General features: G+C 43.0%; 1 protein-coding gene across 2 annotated transcripts in view; it reads left to right on the plus strand.

Annotated features, from left to right (window-relative positions):
• Positions 1 to 14,308, plus strand: part of MEGF10 (multiple EGF like domains 10) — a 155,840-nt gene that overhangs the window by 10,604 nt on the left and 130,928 nt on the right. The window contains exon 1 of one of the 2 annotated variants that reach the window (XM_007060851.3): positions 2,987 to 3,323. The exons of the other annotated variant lie outside the window; for it this stretch is intronic. The gene's annotated coding sequence lies outside the window, so the exon portion shown is untranslated. Of the gene's footprint in view, positions 1 to 2,986; positions 3,324 to 14,308 lie in introns of those variants that run through there. 2 annotated transcript variants of the gene reach the window in all.

Consider the following 14,308-nt stretch of genomic DNA (forward strand, 5'->3'; position numbering starts at 1 on the left):
TCTTCCCCCAGCATGCAGGGTTCCTGCCCCTCCTTCTCTCCCTCCCTTCTGCTGATCAGCTGATGGCCCTTGCTACAGAGGGGGAGAGGGAAAAGCGGAGCCACAGCGCTCTCTCTCTGCTCCGGGGACGCTGGGGAAGGGGGTGGAATCGGCATATCCCCTCCAGCCCCCTGCCGTGAGCCGCTCAGGGCAGGGGGCTGGGAGCACCCCCACGACCCCAGCCCACACTCCCCAGCCCTCTGCCCTGACCCCTGCACCCCCCTCACACACACCCAGCCCTCTGCCCTCACCCCTGCACTCCCCACACACCCCAGCCTCGTGCCCTGACCCCTGCACCCCCTCACAACCCCAGCCCTGACTCCTGCACCCTCCTCACACACACCCAGCCCTCTGCTCTCACCCCTGCACCCCCCCGCACCCCCCACACACCCCAGTCTCGTGCCCTGACTCCTGCACCCCCACCCCGAGTACCAAACGGGAGCTCCTGCACACACGCGCGCGCGCACACACACACACACATTCCCACCTGCACCCCTCGCACCAAATGGGAGCTGCCCAGGTAAGCGCTCCACACCCAAACCTCCTACCCCAACCCTGAACCCCCTCCCTCATTCTAGCTCCTGGCCAGACCCTGCACCTTCACCCCCAGTCCTGTTCTCAGTGCACTCCCACCCTCATCTCAGTGCAGAGAGAGGAAGAGAATGGGCCAGAACCAGGGAGAAAGTAGGTACCTACTCTATGTGGACAGGGCCGGGATCCCAGACTGGCAGCAGGCTGAGCAGGGCCAGCAGCGGGGACCCTGGCTGGCAGGAGCCAGCGGACGGAACCCCAGACCGGCAGCAGGCTGAGCCAATCAGCCCGCTGCTGGTCTGGGGTCCCGGCTGCCGGCCCCGCTCAGCCCGCTGCCAGCCTAGGTGAATGGAACCCCAGGCCGGCAGTGGGCTGAGTGGGCCGGCGGTGTAAGATCAGCATTTTAATTTAATTTTAAATGAAGCTTCTTAAACATTTTGAAAACCTTGTTTACATACGACAATGGTTTAGTTATATAATATATAGACTTATAGCGAGAGACCTTCTAAAAAACGTTACAATGTATTATTGGCTCGTAAAACCTTAAAGGAAAGTGAATAAATGAAGACTCGGCACACCACTTCTGAAAGGTTGCCGACCCCTGGTCTAACGCAAGGACTACTCTTATTACTGTAATGAGCCCAAGCAATGGGGTTTGGTACCAACACTTAAAAGATTGTTGCAAACAGCAGGTGGCACTATTTTCAAAAAAATGTCTTCAACCACAGAGCACAAAGGCTTTGCTTGGTCACTTCTGTCAATATAGAGTGGCGTTTTCATAACTCAGTTTCTAGATACTCTCCAAAATGAAAACTTTATTTACAAAATCATAAACACTTCAACTGGCATGAAAAGCTATACATATCTTACCAATGTGCAAAGTCAGAAAGGCACCCTACTTATTTGTCATAAGTACAGTAGATATATAACTGGCAGGTAGGAGATTTGCCACCATTACAGTGTATTGGGGAATTTTAGTTGCTGCCTTTCTTTATTATCTGTCCAAACCATATTCAAAATAAAATTAAAAATATTGTTTTCTGGGCAGAAACCATGCTAAGAGTAGCTGCTAGTTCTCCGCACTTCACATCATTATTGGGGGATGTATTGTGCCTACCTCTGAAAGTCTTCAAGTTGTTTGGGCATCTCTGTATGATGTAGTGACTACAGGCTGCCCCCTTTTATGAATGGATTTTTGTTTTCGGTGCTACCCCCTACTCTTTGAAGGGTAAAGAAGGTTCACCCTCTGACAGCTTGAAAATATTTTGGGAGAAAAGTAAGGATGCATCTTTTAACTCCCCTGAAATATAGTGGCATGGGACTTAATGAAGGGAGAAAACAGAAACACAATCTTTTGCCTTAAAAAAGGGTGGGGATGCTGGTGCGGAGAGCGCCGAGAAATCATCTTTCCTGAATAGGAACATTTGTCATGTTGCAGTACAAAGGCTTATTTCTAATCCCACCTCCTATAGTGTGTATGTTTTCTTTCCCTGGGGTGGCTGGGGCCTTCTGAGATTCATGTGTGTGCACGCTGGCTCCTTCCTTGGCTGGCACCAGGGCTGTGCAGGTACTAAGTAATAACCTGTTCCTCCATCACAGAGAGAGAGAGAGAGAGAGAGCCATGACAAACAAATACTGGGCCTAAAGTCCTGTGTAGCTTTGTCCTGCATCTATACTTGGGCTGAAAGCCTGCACAAAACCCCCATTGACTTTCAGGGGGCCAGGATTTCCCCCTAGACACTGTAGGCCAAATCCCTGGCCCTGCTGTGCCTTGGCATAGTTCCAGTGCAAAGCCCTTGGCTGATTTGACCCCTGAGGAGTCTTCCCCCACGTAGGAGGCGCGTTGGGTGGCATTTTGCCATTGCAAGTGGGTCCTCGGTGTCTGGGCAATAAGTCATGTCTGGGGCATCCCTGCGATCCTCAGTGGAGCGGCTGGGGCCTGGGCCGGGCACTGGAGCTCTCAGGCTGCCCCAACTTGCCTCCAGTAGCAGCCCAGCCCCTGGCGAACCTCAGGCTCGGGAGAGTGCGAAGCTGAGCACAGCTTGCCCAGCGAGCCGGCCGGTTGTACCTACCGCTGACGGCGGCCTCGGGGTGCCTTTCTGTCCTGCCTGTAAATCTCCTGGCGTGTGGGGCCGCTCTGGCTGCGGGCGCTCCTTGCCCCGGGGCAGAGGGGCATTTCACCAGGCAGCGTATGTGTGGCTGGGTGGGGGGTGTCCCACGCCGGCCAGCCAAGTTGGAGACAGCAGCAGCATCCTCTGCTCCGTCTCCTCTCCCTGGGGCTGGGAACTCCACGCCTCTCGCTCCAGCGCGGCGGCGGGGCACTTGCCATTGGCCGAGGCGCGCTGTGGTGTCACAAAGGGGAGCAGCAGGTTCCAGGAGCCCGCCCGGGACAGCGTGGGCGGCAGCGGGGGGCACTCGCGCTGCGTGCCAGCCAGGAGCGGCAGGAGGCGGCAGAGAAGCGCCTCGGTCGGTGACTGTCCCAGGAGCAGCCGCAGCTCAGCTCCCCCTCCGGCTCTCCCTATCCCGGGAGCCTTCCGCACCCGGCGGCCAGCGGGACCCCGCTGTGCGGCGGGGAGGGGATCTACTTCTCCTGCCCCCTTCCCCCTAGGGCCACATCACTATGCTGGCTCCCGCTCAGTGGAGCAGCCGGCTGTAGGCTGAGCCACCGCGCCGCAGCAAGTGCCCTGCGAGGGGGGTGCGCGCAGCTCTGAAGAGGACGCTGCTGGGGTGCAGCTCAGCATCTCCAGGGACAGGTAAGGAAGCCCGGCAAGGGCCTGGTGCTTTGCTTGCTCTCCTTGGCAAGGGGTGGGGGGGCTGTGCCCGACCTCTGGGCTCCAGCCCCTCAGCAGTGCGCTGCCCTTTAGCGCTTGGGGTTGGGCTGGCTGCGCTCAGTTTCCAAGAGGTTTGTATCTGCTCCCCCAGCACTTTGCATGTGGCGGGAGCGCGGTAAAAGCCCCCTAAGTGTTGGTGTTGTAGGGAAAATCCCCCCAAGTTGGGGTTGGGCTGGGCTGGGATTTCATCCATCGCCTTCATATGCCGCTTGCATGTCTTTTGGGCGCTTTGTGGATTAGAGAGCGGTTCACATTGGGCATTTCGTCCCGAGAGAAACTTAGGGTCGTTTACAGCCGCCTTTCGACTCACCATTCCTCTCCGAACATGAATATTTTACCCAGGTTTCAGAGTAGCAGCCCTGTTAGTCTGTATTCGCAAAAAGAACAGGAGTACTTGTTAGTCTATAAGGTGCCACAAGTACTCCTGTTCATTTTACCCAGGGGTGCTGTTGTCTTTTGCTCTGGCAACTTTGGATTCCCCTTGCCCCCCGCCAAAAAAAAACTTTTATTCTATTAGTTACTCAATGTTTGCGGATGCATTAATGTTTGCCAGGTCCCCTGATGCAGGGGAGCTGCTGTGCTACATGTTCTCGACACACCAGAAGAGGGTCAGATGCGGATTTAAAGTGTGATGTGTATACTGAAGTCTGTGCCATTCCCCACTTGTTGGGAGCTGAGTTTGTGGAAACCTTGGAGACGGGTTCTCCTTAAACACTCACTGGTTTGAGGGGCCATGTTTATTCTTTATAGTGGCTATGTGTTTGTATTCTTTCTTTCTTGAAAGTACTGGGTACAGTCAGAAGCACTTCTTTTTCCTGATTTGGTAACTAATTAGATATACAGATGCCTCTTGTTTTCATTTTTGTATGTGTGAAGGAGTAACTCAAAAAATCCTTTTATTTCTTCTCCATAGATAATATACCTTCTTTTAGCACCCACACCAGATGTGATATGTAAATATACAGACATTTTGTTTCAGACTGTTATTTTAAACAAATAATAAAACTGACTTCTATGATCCACACACATCCAATTGGTCTAGACTGTTTAGACAGAATTTCTCTAAGTCAAAGCAAGGGGAAAATAACATTTAAACATGTTTCCTCTGCAAAGAGTAACTTTTTCTCCATTGTCCCTTTGCCTTCAAAATTATTCGTTGGAAGCTAATAACTTTACATATTAGTCAAGGCAACAGACTAATCATAATTTTCTTTAGGGTTATCACTGCTGGGTGAACCGATAAGTAGGGATTTCACTCAGTACATCCCCAGCTCTCCTCCCTCATGCCTTATAGCATCCTCCTACTCCCCCTCCTTTGGGACTTGATTCTGTACTCATTCCAGTCAGTGAAAACGCCCATTCACTTCAGTGCAGGATCAAGCCTATGGTTGGCAGACCACACTAGTAGCAGGGAAACTGTTTCTTTAAAGAGGTTTAGTTTTTCTTTGAAGGCTCTTAGACTTTGGCTCGGCTCCTTTGATTCTGACGTATTTGGGCTGTACCTGAACAAGGGAAAAGAAAAGATTTTCAAAGGCCTTTTTTTATAAGCAACTAATTCAATGGTTATCAAACTTTTATATTGGTGACCCCTTTCACACAGCAAAGGGAGTGCGACCCCCTTTATAAATTAAAAACACATTTTAAAATATTTAATACTATTATAAATGATGGAGGTGAAGTGGGATTTTGGGGTGGAGGCTGACAGCTCGCTACCCCACATGTAATAAGCTTGCGATCCCTGAGGGGTCACGACCCCCAGTTTGAGAACCCTTGAACTAATTTGATCTCTAATAGTAATTCTGAAAACATTGTACAACAGGAGGAGACATGGGGGTGTAAGTGGACGTAAACTTGCAGGTTCTGCTCATAAAAATGCACACCTGCTTTATAACTTGACTGTGTTCAGGAGTGTCTGCATAAAGACTTTCACTAGTGTGATATCCTGTAAGCATTTTGGGAGTGTAAATATTCCCTATTTTTATTTCTTCCAAACCTTAGTTAGACTTCAGCTGGAATTATAAACTCAAATCCACTATAAAAATGAAACTCTATTTTCAGAATAGCCTATAGGTGAATTTCCCAGAATGAACCAAGAACACAAATTAGTCTGGAATCTTATGAATTCTTCAAAGATGTTGCTACTATCTGTAAGATACTTCCCTAAAGTCAGAATATAAATGTAGTTCCTATGCCATTCACCACGATGATGCTTTCTCTATATTAGGTGCCTACATTTGGTCTATAATCCTTTCAGTTCACTGAAGGTCTAAAATCTCTATTCAGAATATGTTATCAGCATGGTATAAAAGAGATTGTGTGTAAAACTTAGTGAGGTTTTCAGCTATGCTTGGCAATGTCAAATAGTTTGGAAGAGAGACCAACAATGACTTCAGGAAAATTTTATTGTTCAGCAACTTTTACAACTAAAAATCAGTTTGGAGAAGTGTAATTTAATTGTTCCTGACCTGCACTTAAAAGATGCATTAAATGAGCAGTGGCATATCTGTATGAGACTGAAACTGAAAGCTGGGTTAAGACTTCAATTTCATTGTAAACAACCCTGAATGGCAGTTGTGCCCAAAAACACAATTCCGGGAGAAAGCATACATAATTAACTATGTGCATTCTTTTTGAAATGCAGTATAGGGTGTAACTGACTGAGCTGGAGGAGGAATTTATGAAAGTAGCAATTTGGGTGGGCAAATTATCCATGTCTTCTGGGTTCTTAATTCTGTTTCCTTCTAAAAGCCATTGAGTAGCAGTTTTTATTTTCAGTCTCAAGTCAGATATGCCAGCCAAGCAGAGGTGTTACAGAAGATTTTTAATAAATTGGATGTACAATACAGCTTAGGCCTAAATTTTCACTTTTGCGTGTGTCCAACTTGCACTCATGCACACCTTGAAAATGTGGGTCTTATATTGTAAAAACTAGATCATTTTCACTACAAAGACAGTTGGGACAGCCATATTCTCTTGTCATACAACCAAATTTGAAATGTAGATTGCCCTTTAACAAATCTCCTTAAAAGAGAAACGACTAACATTTTAAAATAATAACTTTAATTGGGGAGTTGGACAGTTCATGGGATTGAAAGTGAATCTTTCACCTCTAGCTCACTAGTTCTAATCCATAACTGTCCAAAAATGATCCTTTGTTGTCCTTTCAGTGGTCTATGTAAAATGAGTTGGTTATCTCAGTCTAGTTTTCCCTGAATAAGTTTTTACATCACATAAACTAGAATATGTTTTTTATTTTATTTTTTATGTTTCATGTTTTATTTCACCAAGGAATAAAAAGTCCTGGATACTGAATTATCCTCTCATATCTAGGCTGCCTCGACACTAGCAAACTTTGTAGCTTTAATTCTCTACATGCAGTAGAAATAGTAGAAGCTGTAGTGTGGAAACATAGATGACACAGTGGTAAAAATACCTGAGTCCTGCCTGTCTGCATAACAGCTTCCACCATTGCTATCACTGGTGGAGTTGCACTGGTAGTGCAATACAGCTAATAAGTAGACAAGATCCTAGAGGTGATTCCTCTAAACCAGGCACACAAGAGGAAAATGTAGGGAACTTTACACTACTGTTGCATATGCTGTTCCTAGTTTGTAGATAAACTGGGAATTTCAGTCTCCTGGGTAGTTCATCCAGCACCTACCATGAGCATAATGACTAAGGGGGGATATGATAGAGGTCTATACAGTCATGACTGGTGTGGAGAAAGTAAATAAGGAAGTGTTATTTAGCCCTTCTCATAACGCAAGAACTAGGGGTCACTGAATGAAATTAATAGGCAACAGGTTTAAAACAAATAAAAGGAAGTATTTCTTCACACAATGAACAGTCAACCTGTGGAACTCCTTGCCAGAGGATGTTTTGAAGGCCAAGACACTAACAGGGTTCAAAAAAGAACTAGATAAATTCATAGAGGATAGGTACATCAGTGGCTACAAGCCAGAATGGGCAAGGATGGTGTCCCTAGCCTCTGTTTGCCAGAAGCTGGGATGGATCACTTGATGATTACCTGTTCTGTTCATTCCCTCTTAAGCACCTGGCACTGGCCACTGTCAGAAGACAGGACACTGGGCTAGATGGACCTTTGGTCTGGCCCAGTGTGGACATTATGATGATCATTTTTTTAAAGGCATATTTAATAAATGAGCGCAACCATCTAATGAAGCAAATAGCTAGTTTTGATTTCTCAAAAGCAGTTCACTTGGATATAGAAGGAACACAGGAAATGTATTAACATATTTAAGTTTAACTGGCAAAAAACAGAGTTGTATTGAGGGGGCTTTTGACTGCAGCTGGTAAGTATCCCTTGAGTTTCTATTCAAATTACTGGGCAAAAGTTTTACACAGCATGTCTCATACCTTTTTGTTGCACTGGCATTATCAGATGTCCCTTTCTAATGGAAACTAAGCTGCTGTTTGGAAAAAATACAGAGTACTTGAATATGTGATGAAATTCTAGGTACTAGTTAAGATAGTTTTTGTTGCTGTACAAAACATTACAAAATAAACATTAATTATATTAATTTTATATCTTTTATGAAATATAGTGTGGTAATAAAAAATCTTTTATAAATCTTTTCTTTAACAATAGGATTACGGGCCAGATTCTCACTCGTAAGTATCACCTTACTCAGTGAATGGTCTTATTGACATCAGAATCTGACCATCTAGTTGTCACGGTTACTACCTTTCTACTAATCAAAGTCTGGTTCCCTTACATTGAATAGTACTGTATACCACAAACAGTCTCACTGAAATCAGTGGGACTAATTGAGGAGCAAGGTTCTGGTCATCATCAGCAAGGATAATGGAATTTGAGCCTAGATTTGCAGTGAGAATCTAATACCTATTTAATGTAGGACAGTAATCTCTAATAATTTCTACTCGTGTCTTTTTCAGAGACTTAAAAACATAAATTAAAAACAATGTGGCACAAATTTATATATAACTGTGCCAGTTTTCTTTTCATCTGGGCATATAAAATTCTGAGAGAAATCTGTATTTTCATGTAGTAAACATTATTCCAATTAATTGAGACTATTGATATCAATTACAGCCATCTTGTCAGAAAAATAGGGATAGCATTCTAGGGGGGCAATTGGCCTTGCTGATCCAGTTTGATTAATTGTGTCAATGTTTCTGCTGTTAAACCCAGACAAACTATTTGATCTTTACTCAAGCAAAACATCTATTAAGAACTGCAGGTAGTTCAGTCTGTGAGATGTACAAATTAGCTTCAGGCTGAAATTTAGACAGGCAAGTCTAGTTGCAGCTCTTGTAACAATTTAATTTAAATAATGTACCTATCTTTCATATCTAATTAGCAAATAAATTGATCCATAATGTGCACTGAAACAATAATTTTGAACTCTCTCGATGTGTGAGGCAATGAGTTCTAGAGGAATGAGCCTGGGATTGGGCATCAGAAATTGTAATCTTGGCTCTACCATTGACTCAGTGTGTGACTTCAGGCAAGACATTTAATCTCTGCCTCATTTCTCTAACTATAAAATGGGGATAATTCTAATTCTATCTAATTTTTTAACTATTGAATTCATAGAGGTGCTAAGAGGATTTATTAGTTAATTGTAAAGGAGCTTGAAAGTGCGAAGCTCTATATGAGTGTCTGTTGTTGTTGTTTGTTAATTATATTTTGGTAGCACCCAGGAGCCTCAGTCCTGATCAGGTCCTCGTGGTAGGCTTTTTACAAACACTGGCCCAAAGACCTTCCGATGTAAATTTAAGACAACAGGTGGATATGGACAGAACGATGAGGGAGTACAAGCAAACGATGAGACAACCTTGGTCAGCATGATAAACAGTCAAGTTTTGTGTGGGCAAAGGAGAGTTTTAAAGAGGACAATGATGTGGTTTTGCAGGTGTTTACAAGGAGGTCCTCCCAAGTGTGAATGGCAGCACGAGAGAAAGCAAAAAAGGGCTTGTTTGAAAATATAAAAAGTGAGTGATGAAGGCTGGCACCATTGGCCAACTGGAGGCAGCAGTCAAAATCTGGATAGTTTATGAGAAATGACATCCATGTGAAAGGCAAATAGTGATGGCAAATAGTTTATCTTTGATGTGATAGAGAAAGGGGAGCCAGGATAGAAATGCAAAGATAGGGCGTGACATAGTCAAAGTGAAGAACTAAGAATATTATCTTTGCAGGACCATTCTGAATGCATACCAGTGGGGTCAAGATTGTATTTGTCAAGCCAGAGAAAAATACGTTGTAGTGATAGAGATGTGAGGTGATGAGAGCCTGGCTGGCAGTCTTAGTGGTGTAGATAGATGGGTAAGGCCATATCTTAGCGACAGTGGCAGAAAGAATTGGCAAGGTTTAGACCCAGCCTGGGTATGAGGAACTTGAGATAGAGCTGACTCAAAAGTGACACCCAAGTTACAGGCCTGAGTAACAGGGAGTATGGCAGTACTGTCTGTAGTGGTTCAGAAAGGAGGGAGTGAGGACAGTTTGGGAGAGAAAGATTAGGAGCGCTGTTTTTGTCATGTTGAGCTTGACCTAATGGCTAGATATCCACAAAGAGAGGTCAGAGGGACAGGCCAAGATTTTAGAGTGGACAGAAGGAAACACATCTGGAGTAGAGAGGTAGATCTGTGAATTGTCAGCATAAAGATTGTAGTTGGATTTGTATTTGCAAATGAAATTCCCAGAGGCAAGAGGGAGAAGAGAAGGGGATCACGTACCTGTTTAACCCGCATAGAAAATTGGAGGGTGGATGGGGCAAATCCTCCAAATGGCATACTGAAGGAGCAACTAGAAAAGTAGAAAAAGAATCAAGAGAGGACTGAATCATGGAAGCTAAGGGAGGACAAGATTTCATGAAGAGTGTGGCCAGTGGTGTCGAAGACAGCTGACAGGTTGAGGAGGATGAGGATGGAGTAGTGGTTCTGAGATTTGGCCAGAAAGAGGTATTTAGAGACCGATGAGAGCCATTTCAGTGGAATGAGATGGGCAGAAGCTGGACTCGAGATTGAATAATTATTTTATTATTGGTTTAAACTCAGGAAACAATAAACAGATTGTTGTTTCAAACATTTCACCATTGGAGTTGGGATAAGTCATATTGTTTTGCGAGGCCTTTTAGGCACTTGGAACTCTATCATGTGAGGTGCTGCTGAGCACCCTGATCTCTCTCAGGGCTAGTTTCTGTTACACTTACTCTAATTGAACGGCACCTTACTCCAGTAGTAGTGCTACTGACTTCAGTCGTACTGCTTCCAGAGCAAGGTATTTCAGAGAGTGAGTAAGAGTATTAGAGTCTAGTCCTCAATATTTTACGTCTCAGTCTTCCAAAGAAAATTCTGTTCTTATAAAGGCTGATGTTTATTCCCTAATGGAGTCTCATAGATTTCAATGCACTAGCAGCATACGTTGGAATGATTCCTTCATGTTTGTTGCTTGTCTACCATCTAGCATGTCACAGACTCTACTACAGACTTATTAGCTATCCACAGCAAGGGAATTTGATGGATTTCTTTCTTAGAGAATGTAATACAAACTAACATTGCTGTCACCACAAAACTAATCTGTATTTTTCTTGTTAAAAAAATCAATATAAGTGTTATCTTCCTAATTTTTTCTAAGATATTTGAGCTGTGTATTTCAGAGGCAGAAAAGTTAGACTTTGATGTGTTTTCTTTCCCAAATACTGTTTTAGAATTAACTCCACGCAAAGCCCTATGTACCACCTGAAACTCTAATTAGTAGTACATAAATCCTGGTAAGGATGAGACTGGTAAAACAAAGAGGTACAGTTTTGTAGCTGAAATGCTGTGCTTGTCTCCCCATTGTGGTTAAATTTTTGAGGTGGTTTCAGAATAATGGGGGATGCTTCTGACCACATGTGCTGCAATATGCTCACAACAGGATGAATTAAGGATGACTGCCAAATTCACCTCTAAATTTTATTTCTGTTGTTACTTTCAGTCAGCTCTTTAATCCCACTGCAGTTTATATTTTTATTATCCTTATGGTTTAACACTTGAATTGGGTTTTGATTCTTCCTTGAAATTAGATAATGCATCATTATTTAAATGCTGTCTAATTCATGCTACTTGCCTCTTTGTTTTTGTGACAGGTGGATACAATTAAGCATTGGTTGAATTAGATGAGAGATTTTGAAACTTTATTCTCAAGGTTTTAGTAATCAGCTATCCTGATAAACTATGGAGTAAAATAGTTCTAAGCACAGGGCTCCTGCCAAAGAGAGCCCACGAAGTGGATGATTTGTGTGAAAGCATGCCTTCCTGTTTAAGCCTGGAGTGACAATAATCGTAACCTAAAACTGTTCATGTGACAACTAGACAAAGAAGCCATTATGCATGGCTGGCTGGCATCAGAGCCTATTGAAGCCAATAGTCAAACTAAGCTTGGTAGCCCCAAGGAAACTAATACATTGGAAGCAGTCTTATGTAAAAAAACCATCAAGAGGTGAAGGTCTACAGCAGTTAAACTGTTTATAGTGACATAACTGATGCAGTTCTTATATATGGTTTTTGTCAGCTGCTGTTTGGAAGTGTAAGATATAAGTCAGCAAATAATAGACAATATAGAATTATAAATTTAGAATGGGAATCATACAAATAGAATAATAGATGTTAAAGATAGAAAGATCAAGTTGGTCATTTAGTGCCTCCACCTCCTAGTGCAGAATTTTTCCCCACAGTATACTTTTGAGTCCATATAATCAAATTATTATAGATGCCCCATAAGCACTAGTGCAAATTTTGGACAAAAATCTGCCCACAAATACATGTATGTTATACTAATAAAACTTAAATAGGAGTTGTACACACTAATATCTGTGGGCAGCATTTAGCCCTTGTCTTAAAAATCTTTTCCAAAACATTCATGACCATGTGCCAGAATTACAAAACTCAAGAAGAGAAGCGAGATCCGAGAATGCTTGTACGCTGTGGTAGCTCTGGCCCCCAGAGGCAGCAGACTTGCGTCATCCACTGTAAGCCTATTTAAAAATTAGGATAAGACAGCTGGAGTGGAAAGGCCTTCAATTAGAAATGTATTTGTTTAAAAACAACTGTTCCTCCTCCACTGCCTTTGGGGAAGGATTCTTCTCGCTATTCCCTGACGACGCTCCCCAGTATCCAGCTGAGTTTCTCAGGCTGAGAGCTTGGGCGGCAGGATTTTGGCCTTACTCCATAAATAAGAGTAATGATACTTGGTCATTTCACTGCCTTTTTGGATCCTGTGATCCAGCTCTGACTTTAACCTCTTTTGAAACATGTTTACCCATAAACACTTAGCTCAAAGGCAACATATGATTCTCAAGAAGATCTTTGGTGTTGTGGGTGTTCTTTAATCTTTATTTTCCACTACTGTATAACACTGAAGCATAAGGAGTTAAGCTTCCTCAAGGTTGCTTGTGGTCTATCTATATTTTGCATTGTACCTTGACCATACTGTGTAATAATGGTTTGAATAAAGAGTCGTAAAGCTTTAGATTACATGGATGCAAATTATTGCATTTTATTTATTACGACACACTTTTTTACCCTTTGTTTATACTCTTGTAAGTGAATACTTGATTTTGGAGACACTTGAAAGAAAAAAGCAATGTTTGCAACTGGTAATAGAAGTATATTAAATAATCTATCCTGTTTATTCAATTCTCTGTCATTAGAACTTTTTGTTTTCTTTTTTTATATGCTTTTGGGAGAGGCTGTCACCAAAATTACTTACGCTTGTACTAGTTTGTGTCAACATAGATTCAGTTAAGGAATGCTAGATTGTATTTTGTTCTTGCGGTTGTCAAAAATGAAACATAAAAATGTTAAAGTAGATGTATTAGTATTTAAATATTAAATACATAGCATAAGAGCCTTGGTAGAAGATGATTCTGTTGTTTATGTATAAAATATCAGCAAAAACAAAGGGCCAAGTTCTGTTCAGTATTACACCCATGCAACACTATTGCTTACTTTTACTCACAGGGGTGAGTGCTCACATGTACACCATAGACCTCAAAGGCACTACTTGCATGTGTAATTGCTCACTAACATAATGAGTGGGCAATCAGGCTCTATATGGACAGAGTAATTTACAAATGGCTCTTTTCAAAGTATCATTATTAAGTTCTATGATTAAAATCAGCCATTTTTATAACTGTGATTCATATGACAATAAAAATCATAACGTTTGCCCACTACTTTGTAAGCTTTCTCTTGGTTAGTGCTATGCCCTCATAGCACTAGGGACAGTGCAGAGCCACACTGCTCCAGGAGAAGCACTGGGACTCGTGTGATCTCAGGGAATAAGGAGGGGAGAATCAGACCCCCTACTAGCTCCTCCCCCAATGCTTTAAATATATGTTTTGGTCAGTCTTTTTAGTGGAAAGAAATAAGCCCGGGAAACTGTGACGATTCCACCCAGCCAGGGCCAGAGAGAGACTAGACTGTCAGCATAAGAAATTCCTTCCATTGATTAGAAGAAACCTTCCTGGAAGAGTGATCACTGTGACCTAGCACAGCTGAATAATTTAGGAGAATTAAGGTTTGCGAAGTATGGAGCTCTGCTAGCCAGTCTGTTTTTATTCTGTGGGAGACAGCCTTCAAGAAAAGGATCTTAACCATTTTTTTAAAATTGCTTGTTTTAGAACTATGCCAGACTTTCTGTAAAAGCTGGGCTTTCCCCTTCTATTAGAAGCAGTATGTAAATGATGCCTGTGAGCTTTGTATGCGCTATGGCTGAGGAATGCTCTGCAGGCCACAGAGCACCATTATTGCCGCAGTGGATTTTAATTACCCATATAATTACCGTTTTGTGCATAAGAGCCCCTTTATTTAACACATCACTATTAATGTCTTTAAAGTCATTGTCACTTAAAACAGGGATGTCTCTTTGTTTGGAGATT

The sequence above is a fragment of the Chelonia mydas genome, chromosome 5, assembly GCF_015237465.2.
Source record: "Chelonia mydas isolate rCheMyd1 chromosome 5, rCheMyd1.pri.v2, whole genome shotgun sequence".
Taxonomy (NCBI): Eukaryota; Metazoa; Chordata; order Testudines; family Cheloniidae; genus Chelonia; species Chelonia mydas.